We start from the raw sequence: 18,101 nt of genomic DNA on the forward strand, positions 1-18,101 counted from the left end.
CCTCCACGTGCACCGTGAAACCTCCCCTCAGGACCACCTCTAATTGACAGCTATTCTAAAGTGTCCCCTTGCTCCTAGGATGGGTTGGTTGTACCGTCAGTTAAGGACCAGCTTTTACTGGGCAAATAATTGTTTTCAATAGTGTTGTGAGTGGTGGCATAAAGTAACTTTCACTGTGTATAGATCTGTACTCAGCACTGAGTCATCTTCTGCACGTGTAGGATCAATTCCCTATCTCTGAACGTATATGAACTGTCGATGGGCCCCCATTCCCCATGGTTAAGAAACCTTATTGGTGTGAACAGAACCTGAATGGTGACTGGTCAATGTCTGTTAATTTCGGTTGTGTCCTTCTTTCTCCTTCACCACTGTCACCTTGTCACTCTCTAGATCAGGAAAGGGCAAGGACTTTTCCATGGAAGATCTTGCAATCTAAACAGACACTCAGTACACAGAGAACTCGCTGAGTGGTCAGGAGAGTTCAAATATCGTTGGTCAGTATAGAGATATACCAATCTCCTAGAACTGGAAGGGACCTTGAAAGGTCATTGAGTCCAGCCCCCTGCCTTCACTAGCAGGACCAATTTTTGCCCCAGATCCCTAAGTGGCCTCCTCAAGGATTGAACTCGCAACCCTGGGTTTAGCAGGCCAATGCTCAAACCACTGAGCCATCCCTCCCCTTAAAAGGTTAAGCCAATTGTATCTTTGAGTGGGCTAGAGTCTATAGGCTTCACAGAGAGAGTGTGTTTGAAGGAGGACTCAAAGGAGGAGGTGGCAGAAGCGTTGTTTGTAAGGTACAGCTGTAAGATTGTATAATCGCTCTTTTTCCAGTAGGGAAAAAACGGTGTCTCTCTCATGAGATGCTCATCTCAGCAAGGAAAAATCTATCTGATAACTGCATCATGGTTAGGAACTGTGAGCATAACAGCTGAATCTCTGCAGGGGTAAAGCATGTATGTGTGAGTTGGTTGAAATTAATAGGTTAATTTAAACATTCTCAAAGGGTTATTAAAAAAATGAATGTTTGTTTGTGGAATGGAGTACTGCCCCCTAGGTAGAGCAGCATTTATCCGTAAAGCACCTCTTACCCTAGATCTAGCTGCTAGAGGATTTGACCTCATGCACATGGACGTCTATGTTTTGTAAGTTGGTGCGTCTCTGGTTTGATTACCTGCTGTGTATGGTGAGATTTGGCAGTTAGTGGGGCAGGCTTTCTGTGTCATTTCTGGCCCATTAACTTGTGTTTATATGATTCTCTTGTGTGGTCTGGGTTGACAGGAAGCTGTCTCCATAACCCTCCTTGCAGAGCAGGAGCTTTCAAATAACCCAGCCCATTGCTGCACTGGCAACTTGCCGGGAGTCTGAGGGCTGCACCTAATTGGCATGAACATGGAACAGATGAGATCTAGTGGTTCCAGTACAGGACTGGGAGTTGGGAGGCCTGGTTCTGCTACTGACTTGCTGTGTGGCCTTGGGCAAATCGTTTTATCATTTCTTTCAATTTTCTCCTCTGTAAAATCGGTTTAATGTCTGCCACAGGGGTGGGGAGGGTGGTAGTGTGAGTATTGTTTATAAAGCACTTGAGAGCCTCACATGGAAAGTACTAGAGAGGGGTAAGCCTTGAAGACTCTTGCTTTCAGCAAGTGTGGGTGGGAGGAGATGGAGTATTGTGGAGTGTGTGCACTTAGCCAGTTGGGGTACAACAGCGTGGCTATTGCTCTACTGTTACTGATGCCGCTGCTTATTTGAGTTGGAAGGGACTGTTCTATGCTCTGGCTACAGGAATTGGTCTCAAAATGGCTTAGGCATGAATTTTCTGGAAAATGCATGGGCAATTGCCTAATTTGCATGTGGAATTACTAGGCTTACATGCACAATTGCAGTCACTGCACGTGCAGAAGAGCAGCTGCATGTCTAACTTGTCATTTGTGTGCACAGATGCTGCTGTTCTTAGACAAACAAAAGACAGTAAACGGCAACACTTCAGGCGAGAATAGAGGATCAGGGGTTGTTGGTGAGGAGCAGGGAAGAGTGATTTTCTGCAGAAAGTGGGTGGTTTTATATATTATATGTGTGTGTATGTATGTGTATATATATATATATATATATATATATATTTATTTATTTATTTATTTATTTATTTATTTATTTTATGGAGGGATTTTGAGATGTGTGGAGAGGTTGCTTTGCAGCCGTGGTCAGGAAGAGTGTGCCAGGTATAGGGGGAGAGGTTCCAGGGGTAGTGAGCCAACGTGATAAAAGGCACAACACAGTGTGTGGGAGAGGAAGGTGAAGAGAGATGAGATGTGCATTTAGGTGTTTGATTGCATGTGTTGACCACCTGAGCATTTGTGATTGTCAGACCCCTGGAAACCAAACCAGTCACTGTGCAGTGGAGTCGAGGCTCAGTTTCTCCCAATTTTCTCTCTAAATTCTATTGCACCTGGAGAGGCTTTTAGGTTGCTGGAGACAGGACACCACTGAAAGGCCCTACATGAAAGGCTTGGGTAGAAAAGAATGTCATGGTACATGGACACTGCAAATAGAACCAAAGGTCTCTCTCAGCTCACATTGCACCTAGGAAATCAACTTATCAAAGACAGTTCAGCCACAAGGCCTCTTCAGAGCTCATCTCCCGAGGGAGAAGGGAAGAGAGATCCGGAGAGTGCCCAGGGCTTCACTTCATGTCAGTGAGAGTGTTTCTGTGAGGGCACAATATTTGGTGAAGGCTAAGGGGAGACTAAGGCTATGTCTACGCTACAACCTGTATTGGCAAAACGTATGTCACTCAGGGGTGTGAATATTCCACCCCTCTGAGCGACATAAGTTACACTGACATATGCGCTCGTGTGCACGGTGCTATGTTGGCGGAGAGCTTTTCCTGCCGACACCATTTCTGCCGCTCGCAGAGGTGGTTTTTTTTTATGCCAATGGGAGAGCTCTCTCCTGCCGGCATAGGATGTCTTCACCCAATGTGCTGCAGCGGCGCAGCTGCATCGGTACAGCTGCAGTGCTGTACATATAGATATCTCCTCAAGCTGTCGAGCACAAAGCAGCAAGGATTTAGGAAAAAATTAATGCTAAACCTGGTAGCTGGAAAGAGCAATGTAATGACAGCTGCTTAGTTCAAGTAGTGGGGTCTGCATGGAAGCCTCAGACAGGGAGGCAGCTTGCTTGTGCTGTACCTGCTCTAGGGGTATATATACAGCATTGAATCTCCTGAGTTGTTGTTCTGGCACCTTTCACCAGCGTGATATTCTCGGTGTCACAAATTTAAAAATTCTTTACAATTCACCTCTTTTAAAAAGAACATTCTGATGCATCTGCTGAGGTGCTGGAATAAGTTGCTCTGCTATAGAAGCTTTGAGGGGCGCAGCAAGTGCAGTCTGTAGTAATTCTTTGCACTTTAAGTGCTCTTTATCCACGGATCTCAAAGCACTTAGGAGGCGGGTACATGAGAAAACTGAGCCACCGAGAAGGGACGTGGGTTCATCGAGCTGAGTCAGTGGCAGAACTGGGACTAGAACCTCGCTTTCTTGACTCCTAGTTCTTTTGTTGTAACTGCCGGACATGAAGTTTTATTGAACCTTTCGTTTCTGGAAACCTGGCTTCAAATTCCGCAGTGGCTGAGCTGCAAATGAAAATGAGTGTGGGGATCTCTCAGGACCTAGTAGTTACTTGTCCATGTTGCAGAAGTACCACAAGAGGTGTCCATATTGACATTTTCTGCTTTGGAGAGGTCTATGACTCCACTCTCGAAGCTTGCACGTCACCTACAAAGATGGTACCTGGTTCTAGCTGGTGGTATTGGTCCCCCCCATGTAAATCTTATGTTCTTTGGCTTGTAGCATTTGCCTTTCAGATAGACCAGCACTGTGGCATTATCTTCTCATTAGCATGGCAAAATGGGGCTGTTTGTGTGTATCAGTTTTGCTCATGTCTGCCAGCTATGGAGGGTAGCTATGGAGCCCTTCTTTGTAGCACATCTCCCTGTTTTTAGCCTCACTTTTCAGGGCAGAACTTCACTATAAGTAGATGCTCATGATAGGCTGTTTAGCATAAATTATAAATGTACCACTATTTATTCCAAAAGCTGTCAGTCAAAGCCCATATAAGGATTTCGTAGTTAGAAGTGAAACCTTGTGTAAATTCAGAATATAAAGACCAAGTGGACTAAACCCTCCCAGTGCCCTAATGTCTCCCGGGGACCTGTACAGCAGTGATTGAATGTCTAACAGTGAATGCCAGTGAAAATGAGGTAGGATCAGAGGCTAAAATAGGAATAGAGCAAGTTAAAAATTACTTAAGACAAGTTAGATGTCTTCAAGTCACCAGGGCCTGATGAAATGCATCCTAGAATATTCAAGGAGCTCACTGAGGAGATACTTGAGCCATTAGCTATTATCTGTGAAAAGTCATGGAAGATGGGAGACATTCCAGATGACTGGAAAAGGGCAAATCTAGTGCCCATCTGTAAAAAGGGAAATAAGGACAATCTCGGGGAATTACAGACCAGTCAGTGTAACTTCTATACCCAGAAAGATAATGGAGCAAATAATTAAGCAATCAATTAGCAAACATCTAGAAGATAATAAGTAACAGTCAGCATGGATTTGTCAAGAACAAATAGTGTCAAACCAACCTGATAACTTTCTTTGACAGAGTAACAAGCCTTGTGGATGGGGGAAGCAGTAAATGTGGTACATCTCGACTTTAGTAAAGCTTTTGATACTGTCTCATGTAACCTTTTCATGAACAAACTAGGGAAATGCAAGCTAGATGGTGCTACTATACGGTGGGTGCAAAACTGGTCTGAAAACCGTTCCCAGAGAGTAATCATCAGTGGTTCAGTGTCATGCTGGAAGGGCATGATGCGTGGGGTCCCACAGGGATCAGTTCTGGGTACGGTTCTGTTCAATATCTTCATCAGTGATTTAGGTAATGGTATAAAGAGTACACATACAGAGTTTGCAAGTGATACCAAGCTGAGAGAGGTTGCAAGTGCTTCGGAGGATAGGATTAACATTCAAAATGATCTAGATAAACTGGAGAAATGGTCTGAAGTAAATAGGATGAAATTCAATATGGACAAATGCAAAGTACTCCATTTAGGAAGGTACACATACAAAATGGGAAATGACTGCCTAGGAAGGAGTACTGCGGAAAGGGATCTGGGGGTCATAGTGGACCATAAGCTAAATATGAGTCAACAGTGTAACATTGGTGCAAAAAAAAAAAAGCAATCATCATTCTGGACTGTATTAGCAGGAGTGTTGTAAATAAGACAGGAAAAGTAATTATTCCGCTCTACTCTGCATTGATTAGGTCTCAACTGGAATATTGTGTCCAGTTCTGGGCGCCACATTTCAGGAAGGATGTGGACAAATTGGAGAAAGTCCAGAGAAGAGCAGCAAAAATGATTAAAGGTCTAGAAAACATGACCTATGAGGGAAGATTGAAAAAACTAGGTTTGTTTAGTCTGGAAAAGAGAAGACAGATAGGAAACGTAAGTTTTCAAGTACATAAAAGGTTGTTACAAGGAGGAGGAAGAAAAATTGTTCTTCTTAACCTCTGAGGATAGGACAAGAAGCAATGGGCTCAAATTGCAGCAAGGGAGGTTTAGGTTGGACATTAGGAAAAAATTCCTAACTGTCAAGGTGGTTAAGCACTGGAATAAATTGCCCAGGGAGGTTATGGAATCTCCATCATTGGAGATTAAGAGCAGGTTAGACAAACACCTGTCAGGGATGGTCTAGATAATGTAGTCCTGCCATGAGTGGTCCCTTCCCTTCCCTCTCGAGGTCCGTTCCAGTCCTGTGATTCTATACCTGCTGCTTTACAGGATGAAGGAGAGACAGTTCCCCGCCTGGTTCATGAAGCTGCTCCCTAACTTTCTTTCTGCCTTCTTCACCAGGGAAGAATTACCATCCCGTAAAACACCAATCATCTGTCCTTGAAACAGGGTTGCTAACAGGTAATAGAATCCGTTCATTTTAGAGACTGAAAAGACTCATTGGGTCGTGTTACCCTGGGGCAAGTGCAGGGTTGCTCCCTGCAAGTACGTTTTCTAATGCTTTGCCCAGTCTTGGTTTAAATGTCCCACATGACAGGAGGTCATGCTAGATGATCACAGTGCTCCCTTCTGGCCTTGGAATCTATCATATAACTTCCACCATTTCCCTTGGGAGGCATTTCCGCAGTTCTTCTCATTAGGAAGATCTTGCTCATTTCAGACTAGTATATCTTCTTGGGAGCATCTTTTACTGAAAAAGATAGTTCTAGGAGAGCTTGACTGTGTATCTTACTCCCTGGGAATATTCTCCAGGCAGTCAACATAGCAATATATTCTGTAGAAGGACCCTTGTCCTCTCTTCTCCCTCACACCTACAGGCTTTCCCAACTAATATTTCCAGCATAAGATATTAGCAGCATACCAGTGTCTAACCTGGGAAGTGTTACCAGAGACGATGTCCGCTTTTCATCTTTGTAATGTCTTTCATCCTGAAGGATCTCCAGTCACTTTACAGTCTCTCTAATCACCATAGCCACCTCTGAAGTGGAATGCAGCAGCTGTTCAGCAACATGCAGTAACTCGACCTAACTGTGTAGCACAGGAAGCGAGGAAGAATCCTGTAGCCAGGTGAAATTTCAAGTTTAATATTGGTAGAATGTAGTCACCTTAATTGGAATTTGGCTAGGATCCTAGGAGTAACACCCCTATCCTTATTAAAAGTGACATGAGATCTTTAATGGTCACAAGTAGTTAGGGCTCTGGTTTCGTGTCTCATCTGAAAATTGATGTCTCCAGTGACACACTGCCCCCTAGACCTCTTCTGGGATATCTTGGAAATGAATTTGATATGTTATGTCTATGTATCATAGAAATTAAATTATAGAAATGTAGGGCTGGAAGGGACCTCAAGAAGTGATCAAGTCCAACTCCCAGCACTGTGGCAGTACCAAATGAACTGCAACCATCTTTGGCAAGTGTTTGGAGTTTTGTAAGAACAGGCTGGACGGGGATGGGGATTCTACATCCTCCCTTGGAAGCATATTCCAGAGCTTAACTATTGTTTTAGTTTTCTTCCTAATATCTAAGCTAAATCTTCCTTGCTGCAGATTAAGTCCATTACTATTTGTCCAATCTTCAGTGGGCATGGAGAACAATTGATCCCCATCCTCTCTTCAACAGCCTGTAACATATTTGAAGATTGTTATCGGGTCCTCCTCGGAGTGTCTGGTTTTGTATTGGCTAGTCGTGCCGCTTTGATGAGTTGTGGATCTGCATAATTGCCTAATTCTATTGGAGACCCTGTGAAGCGTGCAGTGTTCAGAAACATATACAGGCTGTAAATGTTCACCTTTTTGTACTTAAAAAATCAACAAAAAATGAATAAAAAAAAATGCATCTACACCAGCACTTCCTTCAGCACTATAGAATTTCCTTTATAAGTATAACTGGGTCCAAAAAGTTCATGGAGAATAGATCCGTCAGTGACTATTAGCCAGGATGGTCAGGGGCACAAGCCCATGCTCCAACAACCTGGGACTGGATGACAGAGGATGGATAGCCTGAAATTGCCCTGTTCTGTTCATTTACTCTGGAGCATCTGGCACTGGCCACTGCTGGAATACAGGATACAGAGCTAGATGGTCCATTGATCTGACCCTATATGGCTGTTCTTGCATTCTTTATTGGGCTGGAGTAGGAAGATCTCCCATCAAGTTTGATTGATTAGTTTGTGAGATAACAGCCTGAGTTGCGGTAGTTGCAGGCGTTAGACATCAGACCTTTATTAAGCTTTTTTGGTTTCTAATACTGGTAATTAGCATTAGATGAACAAACACTAATGTGGACATCTAATGCAGATAGCACCATTAGTGTTTCCCTAATGGGACAGCGGATACCATGCTGTTCCAGCAATAAAGGCTGTGTTGTGTCTGACTGGGTTTGTGTACAGCCAGGGCACAATCCCACATCCTGAAATGAGAGTAAAGAAAATACGGTACTACTACTACTATCAAAACAGTCTCTAACTTGACTAGAACAGCTCAGGTGCAGATATTGCCCAAATTATAGTGCCAGAATATATATTAAAAATTAAATGTATAATTGTTGGTATCGTCTAGTTTTTCTGTGGTCTAACGGTTATACAACAGGAGACTGGGAGTGAGGACTTCTGGGTTCTATACCTGACTGTGCCATAGACTTAGTGACTTTGGGCAAGTTATTTCACCTCTCTTGTGCATTAGTGACATAGGGATGATACTTGCCATGCAGAGTTTTATGAGGTTCTAAGAGATTATTGGGTGAGAGATGCTAAATCATTACACTTTCATCCCAATACTCTCAGGCCACTGGGTGTTGATGACTCTTTTGGTCGGGAGAACCAGGCTTGGTTCTCTGTGGAGCTGTCCGTGATGATCCTGGACCACCCAGATGGGATTGCTATGTAGTGACATTAGGCAATTCCTTTCCTCCGACTTCCTTTCTCACGAGGCTGACTACACAGCTCTGAACTGCAGTGTGAAACCCTGACTGAAGGCCAGGCAGGGAGACTGTTTGGGCTCAAGTTCCAAAGCTTGCACACCTGTGAGTTGAGCCAGAAACCTCCTAGGATGCTTGCATGATTTTCATGGAAAGCATGAGATCACGTGTCAAGCACCGGAGACATGAACTGCAAGGGTGTTGAAATTTTGTGGAACAATATGTCTTGGGCCGGGTCTGACAGCGTGGTCAGGAATTCTGGGGAGAACGGTGTTGTCCATATACCACCAGGATTTCTAAATGCCCATTAGGAGCACAAGCTTAGATGCATATCTTTCGGGGGGGGGGGTCATGCACTTGGGTTCAGAGGCTGGAAGCATGGCCTGTCCCCCCTTCTCCTTTCTCAGATTCACACAGACCCTAATGGACAGAGCAGTGTCAGAATTAGGCCCATGGAATTCTCCTGCCAGCTCTGTTACACAAGGAAGATTGGGTGCCTCCTCTTGGGGCTTGAGTAGCAGATCCTATGACTTGGTCAAAAAGCAACCATTATCCTCTCCTGTCTCCAGATGCAAGTTCCTCAATTAAATCTATCCAGTCACTCCTTTCCCAAACAAGCAGCAAAGAATCCTGTGGCACCTTATAGACTAACAGACGTTTTGCAGCATGAGCTTTCGTGGGTGAATACCCACTTCTTCGGATGCAAGTGGTGGAAATTTCCTGGGGCAGGTATATATAAGCAAAGTATAAGTATATATATATATACCTGCCCCAGGAAATTTCCACCACTTGCATCCGAAGAAGTGGGTATTCACCCACGAAAGCTCATGCTGCAAAACGTCTGTTAGTCTATAAGGTGCCACAGGATTCTTTGCTGCTTCTACAGAACCAGACTAACACGGCTACCCCTCTGATACTTTCCCAAACAAGTTACACAGCTGTTATCCTCATTTGACCCCCCCTAATTCTCCCTCTTCCTAAACGGAACCACTACTGATCCCATCCAAAGGGACCCCAATTCAACCAGAACATCTGTCATGCACAGGTCTAGAGATGAGGGAACTAATTCCGCCTAGCTCCCCTGCCACTGAGAGCAGGTAGTGAGTGTGGGTGAGCAGGGGCACACACATGTTAGAGGGGAAACTTAGCCCATTTTATAGCACCTGGAAAGTCCACAATGAAACCCTGATACCTGATTCCTTCAGCAACTCATAACGTTGTAGGATTACAAAATTGAAGTGTAAATGTCCCTTTGCGTTAATATTAGTATCATGTGTCGTGTCTAGGGCATGATCCAGCTCTCACTGAATTTGTCAGAAGTCTTTTGTGCTTACTGGGAGGTGGATCTGGTCCCTTAACAGCAATGCTCTATGGAGTGTCGTTAACACCAGTCTCATGTGTTGCAGGGAGGGGGCCGTAATAGTGTAGTGCAATTGGATGCATGGGTACAATAGACTCTTACAGAGTTCTGTATATGCAGAAATCTCATTTGAGAGGTTGTGTGATGGATTGTGGGATGCAGAGGTTAAAATTTGATCCTGGATTGGTGTTTCCTCTAAGCATTGAGTCAGTGGGACGTTGGTACAGTGCCTAGCGCAATGGGGGCCTGGTCCATGATTAGGGCTCCTAGGCTCTATAGTAATATAAATAATAATGATGCTTCTGTGGGATGAAGCAGTAATTGCCTTGCATCCAGCATTTTCAATTTACGAGCTAATGACGATGCAAGGGAGAAAATGGAACATTGTCACAGAATGATGGCGTCTGGCCATTAGATTATCCAAAATAGTCTTTAGCATAAATTCCACATCTGTTATAAATTAACTGTAATATATTAGTCTGAATGGAACATTTAACAAGTGCTCAGTAATTAAGAAAATTCCCAAAATTTAAGTTGCTCTGACAAGGTTAATACAGCCATGATGCCTCTATGGTATAGTTTATGGCCTGTTTATCGTGGTTTTTATAATACCACACTCATCCCTGTGGTGGTGTGTATTCATAGATTCCAAGGCCAGAAAAGACCACTGTGATCATTTAGTCTGACCTCTATGGCACAGGCCATAGAACTTCCCCAAACTAAATCCTAGAGCAGATCTTTTAGAAAAACGTCCAGTCTTGATTTTAAAATTGCCAGTGATGGAGAATTCTTCACAACCCTTGGTAAATTGTTCCAATGGTTAATTAATCACTGTTAAAAACGTATGCCTTATTTTTAGTCTAAATTTGTCTAGTTTCAATTTTCAGCCATTGGATCGTGTTCATAACAAAGGGTAAAACATACCTACCAAGGGAAATAGGAAGAGAGACTATTCCATTTATGAAGTGCGGCAAAATTAATGTTTCTAGAGCAGTCTTAATTTTCTGGATTTTTTTTTTTGACCCTTCAGTGCTCAGTCTTGCACTTGTTCCATTAATGTTAGTGTGGTTTTTTACATTTAATTTCCTAGGATTGATTGATTATTTATTTTTAGGATGGGAGTGAAAAAAGAGACTCTGTTGATAATTGGCATGCCCTAATTACAAGCTTTTGTGGGGCTTGTAAATGCTTGCTTTTGACCTGGCTGGTAGCTTGATGAAGTTAATGGAAAGACTCCTACTGTGTTCATTGGGTCTTGTGTTGGTCCTTGATTGGCAGCGTATCTGTTTTAACTCTACAGCTGTTTTCTATAGATGGAAAGGGCTGTACAAGTGCAAAAATATTGTTAATACTGTCACTTCTGTGTTTTTAAAATTGTGTGTATATGGTTTGCCTTGATTTGAAATGCACTTTTAATTTGCGCTATAAATTCCCAACATTATTTGTCTGTGAATAACTATGGAAGAATGATCTTGATTCAGTTCTGGCACGTGAATCACTAAGCAAACTCTCAGCTTTGTTTCAAGTGCAGAATTTTTGTACCAAGCAGAGGAAGCCCAACTTGATTTCTGGATCCTGTGTGGAGTTTCCACCTGTCGTAAATTGGAAAAAAGCATCTTTTTGTCATCTGAGCTAAACTCATTGCACGTAGACACCACAGAGAGAAAATCATAATAATTATTTGTATTAACATATTGCCTAGGAGCTCTGGTCATGGGCCAGAACCCCATTGTGCTAAAGGCCTTATAAACATCGAACAAAATGACTGTCCCTGCCCCAAAGAATTTACAGTCTAAGCATGAGACAACAGACAATGGATACAGACAGACGGGAGCACAAGGAAACAGTGAGGCAATACCGGTCAGCATGATGGGCAGGGGACTCCCACACTGGTTTTTAAAAGTAAATGTTCTGCCATTTAGGACGCTTCGTAGCTATTACTGTTTCAGTTGCAGATGTTTATCCTGCATCTGTGTTCCATTGCAGTGACTTTTTACAACAAACAGTTAAAATAATAAAGTAGCAGACTGTAGGTTGGTGCAGTCTGATACCTGCAGCTCCTTGGAGTGCTGTTGACAAGCTATATTCTGATTGGTGTAGATAAGACGTGTTTATTCTGAAGAGGACAAGATGGTGCAGATTGTAGTTTTATAACTATGCTGTTTTCAGACAGTCTTCATTTTTTCTTTTTTTTAAACAAAACTTTTTGGTAACATCTGACCAACAGAGACGCAATAATACATCCCCGCTACTACTGTACAAAGGGTTATCAGCTGTACAATGCAGTTTCCGAAGTGTTCAGACACCCTAGGACAAGCTAATGCCCTTCTACCAGGTAGTCTTAATTATGGGCACAGTCCTGCGAGGTGCTGAGCAATCCCAACTCTAGTTGGCATTGGTGGCATTTGAGGGTGCTCAGCACCTTGCAGGATCAGGTCCTTCATGAGCTCTGTCCTTTAATGACAGGAGGGTAAAAACAGTCAAATGGTTAGAGTTGTGAACCTTTTCTCACCCCTGTAAAATCAATGCTGCTGCTTTCGTTGGTCGCTCCAGCTCTGCTGCCTTTGTGTAATGCTCCTTTCCCAGTGGCATTCAGCTCTGCTTAGGCATGCAGTGCAATTGCGCAGTCATCTTGTTTCTGTGGTTTAGTACTCTATTAATAAATAGAATTAATCTTGTCAATTAACATTTTCTTTTCTGCTGGAGAAGTGGCAGCCATGTAAATGTCAAAGCAGGCTCCCATGTGTATATTATCCACGATTCTCAACACTTCCTTGCAGACCCACATATAGAGTGTGTGTGTGTATACACATCAAAACAGGATTATAAATTACAGGACGTGCTGGAAAGCAAGGTAGTGCTGCCTCTTTTTTGGCAAAGGCTCACGTGATGTCTCCTCCCTCTGACCTGCAGAGGGCAGTCTTGCCCCTTGTATTCTCTGTAGTCCACCTTTTTCTGGTAATTGATTGCCTAATTTCCTCTTTATGTGAAAGAAAGCAGATATCCAGTAATTTGCAGCAATAACCTGCTAATGCTGGGCCAGTATCAAAACTCCCATGTTCATTTCAAGTGGCAGATAAAACACTAATATATAATTATCCTTGCAAATTGGATTGTTTTAAATAACCAAAAGGCTATGGCCAGGAGAAAACTATCCCATTTCCCTTGAGTTACTATTGCAGCGTAATTGCTGCGTTCAATCAATTTCCCTGGCATTAGAAATTCCATCACAATCAACATTAAGCTTTATTCATTGTGATGGCTAAGAGCCGGGCCATTTCTCCTCTTTTCCTTAACTGGCAAAATTAATCAGGGAAAAGATTTTAAACATTTACCCGTGTGAAAGAGGTCAGCTCTGCCACTATATTGCTCAGCAGATAAGGGGGCTAATAAAAAGAAAATTGAATTACTAATGATCGCCAGGAACAGAGTATATAAAACCTGGCAATCGCCTGGTTCAGGAAAAAGGAGAATCAATTTTCTTCAGACAAGGTGCGCTCATTTTTTATTTTTGGCGCATATTATCAGCAATTTAATTTGGAAGTGCATAAACAGGAGGAAACAGTTAGAAAATAATGAGCCTGAAGGTGTAAAATGCTGCAGGATATATGCTGTACACAATTTATTTGGCACAACAGATAATCACTTTAATTGAATTCAAAACTGCATTGTTCAGCAGCAGTGCAGTCTGCCTTTCTTGCCTGTGGGGATTGCAGAATATTACAGAGATTCCAGTGAGAGGCTCTTCTGCGTCTCTTTCCCCTTTATAATGGCTCCTCCTAGGCAGGATTCCTCGTTGCCTGGGTTCGTTCACACATGGCCACAGCCACTTGGAGGTGTAATGTTTAAAAGCTGTGAGAAAATCCCCCTTGGGAATGCTGCTTAGGTAGCATTGTGAGCGAGTTCTTAAATAATAATGTGCCTGTCTTTTGCCATGATTGATAACTTAATGCAAACTCAGCATATAAAAAAAGTAGCCCATTGCTTCAACACAGTGCACACCTATCCTCTTAGCAGGTTTTGTGTCAGGGAGCAATGGGCTGAACTGAGTTGGTTGTTTGGATGTTGCTTGTACGGCTATCACTGTACTTATTGTCTGCTTAGGTGGGGGGTGTGTGTGTGTGTGTGATTTACACCTCTTCCCATTGTACTTTACAGCCAGCGTACGCACCTTGCTTCAGAATGGTTCATCTCTTCCCTTCCTTGGGCACCAAATGGTTATGATCCCAAATTTGCATGGTTAAGACAAATATTTATGCCTTGGGAAAAAAGCATCTGATTGAGAATCTATTTTATCTATCTATCTGATCTAATCTAATTTATGTATATTTACAGTGGTGACTTTATTGCTTAGTTTTATCCCCACACAATTAGCAGGAGCATTGCAGAATTTCATTCTTTACAGACAATGATCTGTGGTAATGGGTTTATTCTGAGAAATTCGAGTTAAATCTATTACTCAAGAGTCAGACCAGTTAACTTTCCCCAGGACTGGTTCTCCCCATTCAGCTCTGCAAGTGCTGCTTGGTTCTGACCTGCAGCACCTCATGCTCTTCTAGTCCTGGCCTCTGAGCATAGAGGATCAGTTATGGCAAAGCATTAAGGGATTTGCAGATGGCGAGAAATATCCTCAAAGGGATGAGGCTGAGATAATCAAGCTCATTTTGGTAGTGACCTAATCCAAATCTCCTGAACTCAATAGCAGATGTAACTCATCTGTCCATAGTGAACGACAATCCAACCTACATATTAAACTAGTTTTTATTTATCAGCTTAGGGGTGACACGTGGGAAAGTGTTGCAAATATGGGTGTTGAGGAGATAATTTTGTTTAAAAGGGTTATTAATGGGTTTCCTCCAGCTAGATTGCAGGTCCTTGTGATTGCTACACAAAAGCCTGTATTGTGAAAGGTGTCTCTTCAGCTGTGTCTAGGAGAATCATCTTTTACTTCACTGTGTTCCTTTAATTTGGAGAGCAGCATGGAATTGTACTGGTGTGTGAATAATACTGTTACTCAGCACTTTGTATGTTCAGAGCACTTTACAGACATAAACTCAAGGATGGTATGATGGGATAGCCTAATTTTGGCAATTAATTGATCTTTGACTATTAGCGGTAAATATGCCCAATGGCCTGTGATGGGATGTTAGATGGGGTGGGATCTGAGTTACTACAGAGAATTCTTTCCTGGGTGTCTGGCTGGTGAGTCTTGCCCACATGCTCAGGGTTTAGCTGATCGCCATATTTGGGGTTGGGAAGGAATTTTCCTCCAGGGCAGATTGGCAGAGGCCCTGGGTTTTTTTTGCCTTCCTCTGCAGCGTGGGGCACGGGTCACTTGCTGGAGGATTCTCTGCACCTTGAAGTCTTTAAACCATGATTTGAGGACTTCAGTAACTCAGACACAGGTTAGGGGTTTGTTCCAGGAGTGGGTGGGTGAGATTCTGCGGCCTGCATTGTACAGGAGGTCAGACTAGACGATCATAATGGTCCCTTTTGACCTTAAAGTCTGAGTCTAATCCTTACAAGATTCCTTTGAGATGGATATAGTAGGGGGAAGTATTAACATTCCTGTTTTCCAAGTGGCAAGATAAGGAAGCCTTAAACATACCTAAGATAGATGGAGGATTAAAAAAGTGACTTGCCCAAGGCAAAGAAGTCAGTGGCAAACCTGGGGTTAGAATATGGGACTATCCTGTGCTCAGTCCACTAGCTGCACTGCCTCGTTGTACTGCCAAGATCCCAGGATTTCAGGCCTCTCCCATTCGAAAAATGCTCTGCTTCCTGCGTAGAGCTCTCTAAACTTCACAAACTGCGGAACTAGCTTGGCTGTCTGTGTGAACAAAACCATTCCCGTTACCAGCTTGTTCTCAATGCTCTGTCAGCTATTACAAAAATTAAAACTGAGCTCTCTGAGTCATTAACCAAAAGAGAAAACATCTGTTTTTTAAAGGGACACTGCCAAGTTTTTTTTTTTAAGGTTTTGTTTTGACCTGATATCCATCAGAGTGGTTCTACACGTCTATTTAATTTTAATGGAACTTAAATGTATTAGGAAAACAAATTCCTCTGCACTCTTTATCAACCCAACAGTGTAGCACTGAGCTAGTGCATTAGAACAAGGGAGTGGGACTCCTAAAAACTGACTGTGGACAAAAGTGAAACTGACGAGTGTTCATTATCCAAGCACAGTGAAGTGCAAAATGTCAACCAGGTGTGAAGAGTGACTAGTCAGTTTAAGGGTGGGATTTGGACATGCACTCAATTGCCACTAATTATATTGGGAATTAGGTATACATTTCTCTTTGGCAGCTTTGAAAACCTCAGCCTAGGTTTTTAAAATCTTCACACTGTACTGGAAGGTGGAATTAGTAACATGTAGCTCTAACAGAGGATTTCTAACGCCTGTCTCTTTAACACTTTATATTTCTTTATATAACACCTTTTTTTTTGCTTGCTCTAATTTTTCTCCCCATCAGTCTATTCTACAGATTTATTTGTGTATGTTTTTCTTGTGAGATGACATCCCTGATCACGTTACCAATGAGCGAGGCTGGTGCGGTGTCTCAGTAAAATGTTACCAATTAAGTCCAAGGTTATGATCTTTGCCCTCAAATGAGACCCTGGCAACATGTGTAAAACTAGCTGGGACCCCTGTGAGTTCCTGACGTCTTTATTTGGTGTGTTCCATCATGAGTCTTGTCTAAGTGACTAGATGCTTCCTGGAGCTGCTCTGAAGAGTTAACAGGTTTGCTGTTTGAAGCCAGCAGGGTTAATGTCATTACCAGCTATGCTGTCAGATACTATGTAGATTGACCTTACTCATAAATCATTATGTTCTCAAATCTCTCCTCTGACTTTCACTGGCTTGTCCTTGGGTATGTCTACAGTGCAACCCCTCCCCCTGCAACGCCTGCGAGTCTCAGAGCCTGGGTCAGCTGACTTGGGTTGACGCGTGGGACTCACGCTATGGGGCTAAAAATAGCAATGTAGACGTTCTAGCTCGGGCTGGAGCCCAGGCTCTGGGACCTGATAAGGGGGGAGGAGCTGGCTAAGTGTTTGTCCCTTGCAGTAATTGGTAAAAGTTCACATACTTGGCTGTATCCTCAGCATCAGTTACGTCAGTATTAGTAACGGTTTTGGGTTTCCCTGGCATTTACAGGTGGCTATTCCTAAACTACAAACAGCCAGCAGCAGGGATGCTGTTTTCTGAGAACTCTCTGAAATAACAGGCTTTTGGTTTTCTATTACTGGAAGCCTGTGCTCCTAAATGGGTGGGTGTCACCGAGTCAACTGCATTTTCACCAGTGGTTAGATAACTTCAGGGAGTTAGGTGCCCAGTTCCCATTGAATTTATTGGAATTTAGGCATCTGATTCCCTTGGGTTTCCTGGAAAATTCCAGCCTAAATCCTTTGAGCAGAAAAATTCACATAAGGTTGGGGTGAATGAGTGGGGATGGACTTCATGTGAATGGGGGTTGGGGGAGAGAAAGAGGAAGTGTAAAAAGGTAACTTGCCCTTTGTGGAGCGTTACTCCAGTTCATCCTTAATCCCCATGTATATTTTTTCTCCCCTTTGTTTTCTAGCTCAGTGACTTTCTTCCACCACTATTTCAATGTGGGATTGCTCCTCTTCCTGGTGTCAGATAATCCCCCGCCTCCTTCGCCACCCACAGAACTTTATAATTGGGATGAGTTTATATTCTATTAGTAGTAAGCAGGTCTTTGGTAAATATGTATTTATAGGTTAATGGGAAAAATATTTGGCTTTGGAGATGTATGACGTCCTTTTGTTGGCTGTGACCTTTGATATTTTGAAGCCCCTGGGGTGGGGGTGGGGTAGGGGGAAGCTTTACTAAGATTTTGAACCTTGCCCAGTGTGGGACCAAAATAGAAACCCTCCCCCCAAATCAAAACAGAGCACAAGCCCTTATCACATCAATATGTGCTTCTCATTTGTCCTGCAGAGGCTTGCATTGCACCACTTCTTAGCTAATGCCTGTAGCTTGTAACTCTGCATAGCATAGCCACGTGTTGGAATTGCACAGTGTAATTCTGGTCATCAGTGGCAGACCAGACAAGCACAGAGTGTCTTGCAGTTCTGTTTTAAAATGAAGTTTTGCAAATGTAATCCTGACTGGTAAAGTACTAATAAAATTAATCTACATTATAGCTTGCGCTGATAGCGAGAGAAGACTACAAAGTCTGCTAGTGAAACTGTTATTAAAATAACTTTTACAAACACCCTGGAAGGTGA

At 42.9% G+C, this 18,101-nt stretch overlaps 1 protein-coding gene across 2 annotated transcripts in view; it reads left to right on the forward strand.

Annotated features, from left to right (window-relative positions):
• ZC3H3 (zinc finger CCCH-type containing 3) overlaps positions 1-18,101 on the forward strand; it is a 341,038-nt gene that overhangs the window by 7,292 nt on the left and 315,645 nt on the right. The window lies entirely within an intron of this gene.

This window comes from Mauremys mutica, chromosome 2, assembly GCF_020497125.1.
Source record: "Mauremys mutica isolate MM-2020 ecotype Southern chromosome 2, ASM2049712v1, whole genome shotgun sequence".
Classification (NCBI taxonomy): domain Eukaryota; kingdom Metazoa; phylum Chordata; order Testudines; family Geoemydidae; genus Mauremys; species Mauremys mutica.